Consider the following 12,333-nt stretch of genomic DNA (forward strand, 5'->3'; position numbering starts at 1 on the left):
AGCGTCTGATTTCAGCTCAGGTCGTGATTTGAGGGTCCTACGATTGAGCCCCTTTTTTGAGCCCCGTGGAGTCTGCTTTTCCTTCTCCCTCTGCCCCTCCCCCTTCTCATTCTCTCTAACAAATCAATAGTATCTTAAAAAAAAGGTAAATGACCTTAATAAAAGAATCACATTTTGCAAAGGACTACAGTATTTGTCATTTCATCGGGATTCTCACAACTTTGAGAGTTAAGTTGGACAAGTAGTAGTATTATTTTACAAATAAGAAAGCTAAAGCTCAGAAAAGTTAAACATTTTGTATGGTCTAGATATAAAGATCTTCTGACTCCAAGTGCTTCTTCTATCACATCGTGCTGTCAACAATTTTACGCTTTATACTTTTCAAGTTGTTTCATAACAATTAATGCTTAGCCAAGAAAATTTGGAAAATAATGAACACATAATGAAGGTTATGATCCTTAAAATGTTAAAGGGTTTTGTTAAAAATCTTGTTGTATCATGTACAATTTATCTAGATGAAATGAATAGTTAACTCAGCCAAAATGAACTTGCAATCCAAGAAAAAAAATCTGTATTAAAATTAAGTGAATCCATACACTTATCATGATGAGGACTAAGTAATGTATAACAGATTGTTGTATCACTACATTGTACATATGAAACTAATATAACACTGTATGTTAACTATACTGGAATTCAAATTAAAATCTTAATTTAAAAAACTAAGTAAATCCAATTTTAAATCCTTAAATGTGAAATAATGTCACCCTACAATAGTACTATTTTTCACGAGTTAAAAACAAAAATCATGGGGTGCCTGGGTGGCTTAGTCAGTTGAGTGTCTGCCTTTAGCTGGGTCATCTCAGGGTCCTGGACTCCCTGCTCAGTGAGGAGTCTGCTTCTCCCTCTGCCCTTCCCCCTGCTCCTGCTCTCACTCTCTCTCAAATAAATGAATACAATCTTTTTTTTTTTTAAGATTTTATTTATTTATTTGACAGATAAAGATACAGTGAGAGAGGGAACACAAGCAGGGGGAGTGGGAGAGGGAGAAGCAGGCTTCCCACGGAGCAGGGAGCCCGATGTGGGGCTCGATCCCAGGACCCTGGGATCATGACCTGAGCCGAAGGCAGACGCTTAACGACTGAGCCACCCAGGTGCTCCTAAATGAATACAATCTTAAAAGAAAAAAAAATCACTTCTAACTACCATTTATCTCAATTACTTAAGTTTATTCTAAACCCAATAAGGCAACTTATAAGATCAAATGATTCTGCTTGATGATTGGGAAACCTAAGGAATTTTTTAGTCATTGAGAAATGCTAGCTTCCCAGAGATGATCAGTTTCAAAGACAGTTTTTTTGTTGTTTCTGTTTCTTAAGTAGGCTCTACACCCAGCGTGGAGCCCAATGCAGGGCTTGAACTCACAACCCTGAGATCAAGATCTAAGCTGAGATCAAGAGTCAGATGCTTAACTGACTGAGCCACCCAGGTCCCCTCAAAGATAGTTTTTTAAATGTACATTCCTCTATATATTTATTTCACCTAGATTTAATTATTACCAAAACAAGGAACAGTGAGGGCTGGTGAAACAAACATTTAACAAATGAAATTACTTAGGCTTGGATTACTGACAGAATTTTTTAAAAACTCAGTTACATAATTAGTCATCAGGAAAATGCCCAGTAAACAGTACTTTGCACTTCGTAGCCTATAAACTGCATACTATACCCTCACATCCCTAAGTCAGGTGGCAGACTGTCCACACTGGACTTGCAAAGATGACCTAAAACTAGTTTTGCAACCTATTAGCTTGACATCCATTTTGAGGAAATAAAAACACCAAAGTGAAGCAGCTAAAAAAAGAATTTCTTTGGAAGAAGTTATTTGTGAAAAAATACTGTGACATTTTTTTCTTTGTTCCCATTTTACCAAGCATGAGTCGCTCAAACGCAGACCTTGATCTGGTCCCCTGTAGACTATGAATATAGGATCTACGCCTGGCAAAGTCTAAGAGACTGTGGCTGGCTACCTGCTCAAAGAGAACAAAGAAAAATGGCTGCATTACATTGTTATTGGCCTGTACATCCAGACTTTGTCAGGGCCAAGGATGTGAAGCTTTTTCCTGTGGACCTGATGATGGCATTGGTGTGGAGCCAGCTTAAAAAGGACTTTATCCAAGAAGGCTGTCTAGAGGCATTTGGATGCCATGGAGAGTTCACAGGGTGAAGAAACTAAAGGCTGGAGATTAAGGGCTGAGAACAAATCTTAAGCAGCTGGCTAAGTATTGCCCATCGTGGAAGAGACTAACTCATCAGCAGATCAGCAGTGAGGTACACAACTAGACGTTTGTTAGATATGGCTTTGTGTCAGAGAAAGCAACATGAGAAAAAGTAATGTAGGTCACTTCCAGGCCTGGCCCATATAAATGTCCCACATGTACGTCTTCCAACTCCATACACAAAGCACAGAGATCTCTACTGAATAGTTCTTACATACTGAATGCCTATTCAGAGCTGGGCTCTTTTTCATAATCTTATTCCAACATACCCATATCAAATGGTAACAAACCCAACTCATCAGATCCTGTCTCCTAATTATGATTTCCAGATAGACACGAGAGCAACAGTTGGGTTATTTTCTTCTGAAGATATGACAAAAACCTGGTCATCAGAGCTACTGTCTTGCTGGGAGAACTGGAGAGTATTAATGATGAGGGACTGTCAGTTCAGTTCTCCATGAAGTCTAGTGCACATTCTAGCCTTAGGAGCAATGGGACCCAAAGTCTTTATCTGGTTGCTTAAATGGCTTCCTCATAATGAATCCCTATCATCTGAGGTCATATTTCTTAAAATGGGGGACACAACTATGACTATAGTAAACTGGCTTTTATAAGCCACGAACAGTTTAAATCCCTAAAACAGCAATGTTTTATGATGTGGCAAATAATTCAGAAGAGTATCAAACTTAGGCATATTATGAAGTTCAATACAAAAGTCACATGAATTTTTAAGGTAGATTAGAACTCAAAGAAATGTTACTCTTCTAAGGTGTTAATGCACATCCAATTAGACTAAGCTGCACTGGAGTAGGATCTCTTTACCCTCTTTATACCCTTTGTAGTAAGCTAAAAGATGGCCCCCACAGATAGCCAAATCCTAATTCCTATGAATATTTTCTTACATGACAAAGGGGTTTTGTAATTAAGATCTTGAGATGGCGAGATTATTTTAGATTATCTAGGTGGAACCTAAACGTAAGCACAAGTGCCCACAAAGAGAAAGGCAGAGGAAGATTCTACTACAGAAAACAGTGTGATGATGGAAGCAGAGATAGCAGTGACATGCTTGGAAAATGAAGGTACCACAAGCCAAGGAACATATGCAGCCACCAGAAGCTGAAAGGGGTAAGGAAATGAATCTTCTCTCAGAGCCTCCAGAAGGAACCAGAACTCAGAAGTTATTTAAGTTGAGCTACTTTTGCTTTAGGCTATCTACATCAGCTCAAGGTAAGAATACAAACCATCTGAACAACACTTCTGCGTTTACAGGGAACACCGTCCTGAACCCTGGATGACTAGATAAGGGGGCCATATAGGCTTAAGACTATTTTGGAGCTTCCAGACTGGTGAACAAGTGAAGAACGCGGAGAGTAGTATGCCTACAGAGGGCATGGAAGCTTGCACCCTTTCTGCATGCTCGCTCTATGCATCTCTTCCATCTTGCTGTTGGGTCATATACTTTATCATATCCTTTAATAAGCTGATAAATGCCTGCAAGTCAATCAAGATGCACTGGTGGAAGCTCTTCAGGCAGGGGTTATTAAAGCTGCAGCGCTGGAAGTGATGCAACCAGAGCCCCTGCCCAGAGATCCTCGCTTACACCTCGCACTGGAAGTGCTACTCATCAAGCCCGAGAACGGATGACAGAAAATTTGGTTGAAAGCATCCTGGCTTCTCTCAATGGCCTTCCCATTCCTAATGAAATGCTACTTAAATGATTCATGTAGGCTGAAAATTCAGGGGGATGAAAACACAGATTAAATGGGGGAAAAAAATTTTGAAAAGAAAACAGGTAGTTCACGTGTGGTAGTAGGCTGCATATGACCACTGTTTTATGTACATAAAATATATCAAACTACATATATAAAATTATCTATCCATGCTATTTAACGCTCGTCTGGCCTCACAGGAAAGAATTTGAAAAGCGAACACATATAAGTAGTTATCATCAGTTATTTATATATAATTTATATATTATATCCATTCTGTCATTTGATCCTTACAACTCTAGGAAGTAGTCACGTAGTCATGTCTGGTATCGATTTCAATTCTGCAGCTGAGGAAGCTGCGGCTCAGAGGGTGACTTGCCCAAAGGTTAGGAAATGGCTCCTAGTCCAAGGTCTTCTACTAGATGATTTTACATCGATAGTATCAATTCACTTATAAGTATATTGTATTAACTTCTAAAATAACTTCAAGTTTGGAAAGAAAACAGAAGCAACATTTTACAATTTAATAGCGCATTTTAATTTTACGTCTTTGGAAACCACCGTTTATCAAGAGACAAGCTGAAGACAACATGTGGACGAGTTACTAAGCAGTCTGTTTCTTCACGTGAAAATGAGAACAGTAAGAGTACCTACCCTTTAGATTGCTATGTGGATTATATAACACACATCAAGTGCTTAACACAGCTGGTTTCACAGTTTGTATTATACATTACAGGACGTCTCTTCCCAAATGAAAATGTGCTTTCTGACTTCGAAAATTTACAAACTCAGGAGATAAGAAAAATGAGAGTTGCAGGAGAAAAACAAAAACAGGTCCTGGGTACCCTTCCTTGAACAGTAGGCGAAGGGTACTTCGCTTCTACAGAAACGTGAGACAGAGGAGGCAATGGGGCCGGCGACAGCGACACCCAACACCCAGCCCGCGGAAGACCCGCGGGGCAGGGACAGCGCGGATGTAGTGCAGGGGCTCCCACCCCGGCACCAGAAGCCCCAACACGTGGCTCCCTCCTCCCAGCCCCTTCCCACTTCCCTCAGAGGTCCTCGTGCCAGAGAATCAGCGACTACGGCCTTCTCGACTCAACCCGCACTGTCGCCGTCCGTGGAGAGAACTGCCCATCCCGCGGACTAGCCCAACACGACCCTATGAAATATACCTCAACTGCAAGCCCACAACGCGCGCGGGAAGAAACGCGAGCTCAGTCTCGGTGCGCTGCTGACGACCGGAAATCCACCCCCTACCTCTCTGATAGGCTAAACGAGCAAAGGAAAATGCAGAGCATTGGTCAGCAGCAGAGAGGCGGGGAAAGGGAAAGATGAGGGGTGGGGAGAGGCGACGAATTGCCAAGAGCCAGCCTCCCTGCGGATTGGACGAAAGCAGGACGTCTGCGCGTGCGTAGGCCCAGTTTCCGTAAAGCGCCGCATGGGACCTCCCCTTTTACGGTTCGTTAAAGGAAGTTGTGACGAAGGTTGTGTCTCCTGGCTGCGTGGCCAATAAAGGGCAAGAATAAAGTAGGTTCCGCCTCTTCCTCGGGCGACTGAGTCCTTCCATTGACGTCGGGCAACATGAGTTCCTGTCTGCTTTTAGACGCTGTAACTTCCACTGGGCCAAATTCGAGTAGAGAATTCTTATGGTGACTAGGAGACTTCTACTGCGAATAGGAAATACTTAATAGGGCCCTGAAATACCCACATGCTCTCAGAACTTCTAAGAATGACTTCAGTGTTGGAACGCAAAGAAACCTGTCCTTCATGCCCTTTTTTTGTGTGTGGCTGTGTCATTGGCTGAAATAGCTATCAATTTGAAAGTAGCTCCGCCCGCGCCCCGGGAACTCTGGGGTTTGTAGTATCAGACACTCAAGCCCTGTAGCTTTAAATGTGGTTGTTGCTACTGAGTTCTAACTTATCACCCGCTGACGTTTACTGTGGTTTTGATGTGTTCCGTTGAGCTTTTTATCTTTTCACTGATCAGCACCGTTAAACCCAAAGGACACTTAGGGAAACTGAAAAGACTTCGTGTGTGTTTGTAAAAATAAATAGTGTTTCATACATTTTACAGCTTGTGCTTGGGCGCGCTGTGCTAGATGTTCGTAAATATGGTACTAAGATTCTTGGTTTGTAAAATTTTTGCTGTTACCACAAAACGGTCTTTGATTTTCAGATTAGTGTACATTGGAAAATATCTGAAAAGTACTCTAAATTTGGCACTTATATACACTATTTTGGCGTAGGTAGCAGCTGCTTACATAAATCAAGTGTTGATATGACAAGAAGCAGAACTGGCTGCTGTCTTGACAGAATAGTGCTGTAGTTAAAATGTCAAGCGTGACCAATCTCAGCTTACACGCATTGTGTATTACTCAAGACTGTATTATGAAGTCCATTTTCAGCCTATATGGAAACATTATTTATGTTCAAGTAAGGCTGGGTTTCCCTACCTTTATTGAATCAAGAACTTTCACTGCCCTGAGCCCATATGGTAATATTTCATCACTTTTGTGTTTGGCAAAAGTAGAAATTTTCCCTGAGTGGTCTTTTCCCTCTCGACAATTTTTTCCCTATTTAATATGTAATACAAACTGTTCCATTTGTGTAAGAAAAAACATGATTTGTGATATGTAATAGTTCTACATTCTGGATTTAAAATTAAGTACATTTTGTAGGATTAAAGCCAAGCAAAAACTGCTTTTATGACTGATGCTTGGAATTATTGCATTTTAAAAAAATAAAATTTTTATAATTTTTGTGTCTTCTTTCTAAATGACAAGAGAAGGTGTCAGGTTGTAAATGAAACATGGAAGATATGATTTCTTTTTATTCTCAGTATATGAAGAGCCATACTAAGTGTAATCACCACTATTTCTCCTTTTCATATTCTATATGATGTACTAAGTGAAATGTATGAATACAAAAGTCACCCTGAGGCAAAAATTCAGAATTATCAGTGTTTTTAAGATTTTATTTATTTGTCAGAGAGAGAGCACACAAGCAGGGGGAGGGGCAGGCAGAGGGTGAGGCAGGCTCCCTGCTGAGCAAGGAGCCTGATGTGGGACTTGATCCTAGGATTTTGGGATCACCACTTGAGCTGAAGGCAGATGCTTAACTGACTTAGCCACCCAGGTGTCCCCAGAATTATACGTTTTAATGCTTCCCATTAGCATTTTAATGCTCTTTTTCCTTTTGCCTCCTAATTTAAGTCAGTGGTCCACATTTGGGATATAAATTAAATTCATTTAACCAAGAATAAAAAAACATTAAAAACTGCAGCTGTCAAGACTGCTACTGTAGTTAGCAGTGTTTAGCAGAGTCAACTGAGTGACTGAATCATGAGCACGTTTGGCTAATCTGTATTAACTGTCCTAAGTGCTTACTCTTTTGGAAGCTCCTAAAGTGTTCCACTTAAAGGGAAAAAGCTTAGTTATTTATTCAGAATTTAAAAATAGAAATTAAAACAGATACCATTACTGCCTTTTAAGATGTGAACCCTGGAATCATTTTTGTATCGTGTCTGTTGAGAAATAGGTTAAAGAACAACCTCAAAGTGAGATAAATGCAAGAAGAGTCTTGAGATGCAGGAAGAGAATATTACAACTTCTATTTGTATTTACTTTTTAATCTCAACATTTTTCTTTCCATTTTTGTGTTTTAAAAAATTATGCACATGATAGAACAGTATAAATTTCTTGAAATCTAGCTATCTAATTTGGAGTGAATGGTAAAAAATTTGTGATCAAAATAGTCTGGGGGGTGTTAAAGAAAAATTATTCATGATACTTACTAAAGACAGTGAGACAGACTTTATTCATGGGGAGCTACTGTGGTGGGGTTTTATAATAGGGGAGAGAGATTGAACTCAACTCTGAATACACAAGTGGGAATTTATAGCCAATGGGCAGGGTGTGGGGGTCAGTGGATGGAAAATTACTAAGAGGAAACAGGGTAAGGGGGATTGTTGCTAGATTGAGTCAGCAGTATTCTTACTGAAAACAGACTAGGGTAATCAGACATCACCTGGGGGATAGTGTAGGATGAGGAACCCAATCAGATAGGGTCAAACTGTTAGCATTCTTACTAGAACTGAACACCACAAGGGAGGATATGGGAGCCCAAGGTCAGGCCTACTCAAAAAGAGAACAAGTATATATGTAGACCTCCAGAGACACTCTCCTATATACACACAGAAATATTTGTATTTGCTATTAAAATACAAAGTCCAAATTGCACATAATACTTAGAAATACTCATGTTCAGTCACTGTATCAAGGCTCAACCAGAGAAATAGAACAAGTAGGAAATATATATTAAATTTTTTGCAAGGACTTGACATGCACAGTTTTGGGGGCTGGCTGGGGGTAAGTCTGAAATCTGTAGAGCAGACTGTCAGGAAAGGCAAGCTGGAACTCTCAGGCATGAGCTGAAGTTGTAGTCCACAGGCACAGGTGGAATTTCTTCTGGAAAACCTCAGTTCAGCTCTTAAGGCCTTTCAGCCAATTGAATCAGGCCCACCCAGATTACCCAGGATAATCTTTATTTAAAGTCTACTGATTATGAATGTTAATTACAACCACAAAATGCCTTTACAGCAACACATAGATGAAGAACTTCAAGTTTGAGAGTGGAGGTGGGGGTTTGGTGGTCAGGCCTGGAAGTCATTCCAGAGAACCACGTTTGACATAGTGTGTTGTATTTGTGGGAGTGGATTTGTATAAGCATACAGAATGTACAAACCAATTCCATTTTCAGCTCTCCAGTAAAATACATCTAAAGGGAACAGCCTTACTTCAAACTTCATTCCAGCCTGCTTCTTTATCTCCCTGCCTCATCTGGCTGCCTAGTCCTTGAGACCTTGGCCTAAGAGCCTACATTTGAAGCCTCTGGCTTCATTCCTAAGCACCATATTCCTTTGTCCAACTCTTGAATCCCAGGGCCCATTGAAGGTTTCCCAGTAGTACAGAAGACCTACGCCCAGGCAAGCATGCTTTTAATATGTAATGGGTACTTCTGGCAAGCTACCAGCTCTGGCACTTTCGAAAATGTCAACAAGATGCCACTGAAGCCAGAGGGTGGGTGGTGAGGACATCCTGTGACAGGTGCCAGCTGGTTCATACCAGTCCCCATGACAAACTTTTTTCAGTGGCAGCATTTTACCTCAGTTTTAAGATGGACTTTATTATTACTCCTTTCAGTTTAGACTGACGAAAGTTGTCGAAGAGGCAGGGCCAGTACTGTAACAGATAATTATGTTCATCAAAAACAGCACCTACTGCCAAAAACCCTCTTGACAGAGCTGCTTAAAGTGAATTGACTGGTTTGAGCTGTATGTTCTCTTCCTGCCACTTTGAAGTTAAAAAGAATGAACAAATAGTAAAATAGCACACTAAGTGGGGTTAAGAGAAGAGAAAAAGGCCAGAGTATTTGACAAACTAGTCTTTGAGTCTTTTATTTAATTAAGAATTAGGATTATCGTTTATTTTACACAGAGAAGTATGGTTAGGACTGAAACAGCTTGGGGTCTTAATAATTCCTATGGGAAAATTCACTTTTTTCTTGAATAAGATATGAAAATGCCTATTTGCCCATGCATGTGAGGTGATTCAGAGCTTATGGCAAGATTAGCTCTAAAAGGACATAGCTGAAAAAGTTAGTTATTGAATTGCTAAGGTGAATGCCACCACACATTTACATCCTCTCTTTTCCTCCTCCTTGCATCCAATTGATACTAATTTTACTCTTCAGGTTACTTTTAAAGACCGTTCAGTTTGGGAAAGTTCCATCATACACAAAAGTAGAAAAAATGGTATCACAAACCCTTAGGTATATGACCCTATCACCCAACTTTAACTGATGGCTAAACTTACTTATATCTATGCTTGCACCCACGTTCCTGTCACATTTCCTATCCCAGACATCATTTCATTTGTAAGTATCTCTTTGTATCTCTAAATGATATGGATTTTTTTCTCCAAACATAACCTCAATAGGCAGATATTTTAATAAGGACTGTTACTCAAGAGTAGGTGTGTGAGTTTGAGCAAGTTATTTAATCTCTCTAAGCCTCAAATTATTCATCAGGTGACACTAACTCCCTTTCAGGGGTTTCCTGAAGATTAGCATAACCTAAAAACACCCAGCACAGTGACTGCCTCATTGTAGACATTCAGGAATTGTTCATTCAAGTTCTGACCTTTGGTGGCCTTTACCACTTACTCTGAGAAGCTATAGGAAAGAAAACAAGAAAAGATGTTTGCTGAGCCTTTTAACTGTTGAAAATGATCCTAGAAAAAAATTTTTTTTTAAATTATAACACTAGGGATGTACAACAGCTAGAAAGTGGAATCAAAGAAGTTTAAACGAGGTAGATCAAAGTTATGGGCAAAGTAGAGCCCAATAAATGTGAACTTACGTGAAATACAGACTATTTGATTAATCTTAGGATTTTTTTCATGTGATCTCCAACTGATGTATGTGACGATATAATACACAACTATTTGAGCTATAAAAGAAATATGAAAGAAAACCTTCTGTTTTCTTTTGTAGGGTTTCTGGAACTTTTAGCCCCTCATAAGTCAAAGAGCAATGGTGTTCTTTTTTTTTTTTTTAAGATTTTATTTATTCATTTGAGACACAGAGATACAGAGAGACAGAGAGCATGAGCAGGGAGAGAGGCAGAGGGAGAAGGAGAAGCAGGCCTCCTGCTGAGCCAGGAGCCCGATGTGGGGTTCGATCCCAGGACCCTGGGATCATGACCCGAGCCGAAGGCAGATGCTTAACCATCTGAGCCACCCAGGCGCCCCTAGCAATGGTGTTCTTATTATCTTCATCTTTTTGTACTTACTTATTGGATATAGCTATTTACTCTCTCTCCTATTCTAGAAAAATATTTAGTAGAAGGTTGGATTTAATTTTCTAAGCATTAAATTAAATACATTTCCTTGCCAGATAATACAATATCCTAAGTTGAGTCAAACATTATAAAGATAGATCTGATCATGATTGCCAGCATCTTAATATCTAAGCAATAATAATATCACATTGCAACAAAGTTGCGTTTTCTTTCATTTTAAAAATATGTGGTAATGATAAAGAAGATAAAATACAGTCACAGTGAGAGTGGGCAGCTTGAATGAGTTTGTAATTAGATGATTACAGATGATTGCCCTCAGGCTAATGAAGTGAAATGTTAGAAAAGGAACATTAAGTAGATTAAGTCTCAGTCATGAATATATTAATGTGATTAGCATTTTCTCACCTTCAAATTAAAATTTTGAAAATCAATACTTGATAGTTGTTGGTTTTTACTACAAAGTGACTACTTTTTTTTAAAGTGACTATTTCTGATAATCATTTCCCACTGAAACTTGTAGCGTATGATAATTTTTCCCATAAATTTTCCACATTAAAAAAAAACTACATTTCAAAAAACTTTTTTGACTACTACTTAGAGCAGCTTGATCAGTGAAAAGAAAACTGTTGTTTCTTTCAAAAAACAAAATCATAATTATGCTAAGCAAAAGAAGTCAGAGAAAGACAAATGTCATATGATTTCATTCATATGTGGAATTTAACAGAACAAACAAGTGAAGGGTTTAGAGAGAGAGGTAACCCAAGAAACAGACTCTTTTTTTTTTTTGAAGATTTTATTTATTTATTTGACAGAGAGAGACACAGCGAGAGAGGGAACACAAACAAGGGGAGAGGGAGAGGGAGAAGCAGGCTTCCCGGTGAGCAGGGAGCGCGACGCGGGGCTCGATCCTAGGACTGTAGGATCATGACCTGAGCCGAAGGCAGACGCTTAACGACTGAGCCACCAGAGAACAAACTGATGGTTACCAGAGGAGATGTGGGTGGGGGATGGGGGAAATAGGGGATGGAGATTAAGGAATGAACTTGTGAGGAGCACCGGATGTTGCATGGAAGTGTTGGATCACTAAATTCTGCACCTGAAACTAATATTACATTGTATGTTAGCTAACTGGAATTTAAATACAAACTTTAAAAAAAGAAAAATAAACTAAAAAAAAAGGAAAAAAATAAAAATCATAAATACCAAGTATAAGTGGGATAAATTATAACCTTTGTGACCCACCCCTGGGAGAAAGCTCTGGGCAGAAGAAAACAAATCTCCCTCTTTTCCGTATAGATGCCTTGCCTGCCTATTTGATCAGCTAAGATAAGGAAAAGCAAAGATTTCAAAGTTTTACTATGTCTTGGGGCGCCTGGGTGGCTCAGTCGTTAAGCATCTGCCTTCGGCTCAGGTCATGATCCCAGGGTCCTGGGATCGAGCCCCGCATCGAGCCCTGCATCGGGCTCCCTGCTCGGCGGGAGGCC

The 12,333-nt window shown here is 39.8% G+C and overlaps 1 protein-coding gene across 3 annotated transcripts in view; it reads right to left on the minus strand.

Moving 5' to 3' along the window:
* The window catches only part of SGPP1 (sphingosine-1-phosphate phosphatase 1), a 106,000-nt gene that overhangs the window by 30,829 nt on the left and 62,838 nt on the right, over window positions 1–12,333 (minus strand). Inside the window, exon 1 of one of the 3 annotated variants that reach the window (XM_032405275.1) lies at window positions 4,642–5,218. The exons of 1 other annotated variant lie outside the window; for it this stretch is intronic. The gene's annotated coding sequence lies outside the window, so the exon portion shown is untranslated. Of the gene's footprint in view, window positions 1–4,641; window positions 5,230–12,333 lie in introns of those variants that run through there. One more of the 3 variants, XM_032405274.1, reaches the window with a different exon arrangement.

Source organism: Phoca vitulina, unplaced genomic scaffold, assembly GCF_004348235.1.
Source record: "Phoca vitulina isolate PV1807 unplaced genomic scaffold, GSC_HSeal_1.0 scaffold7, whole genome shotgun sequence".
Classification (NCBI taxonomy): Eukaryota; Metazoa; Chordata; class Mammalia; order Carnivora; family Phocidae; genus Phoca; species Phoca vitulina.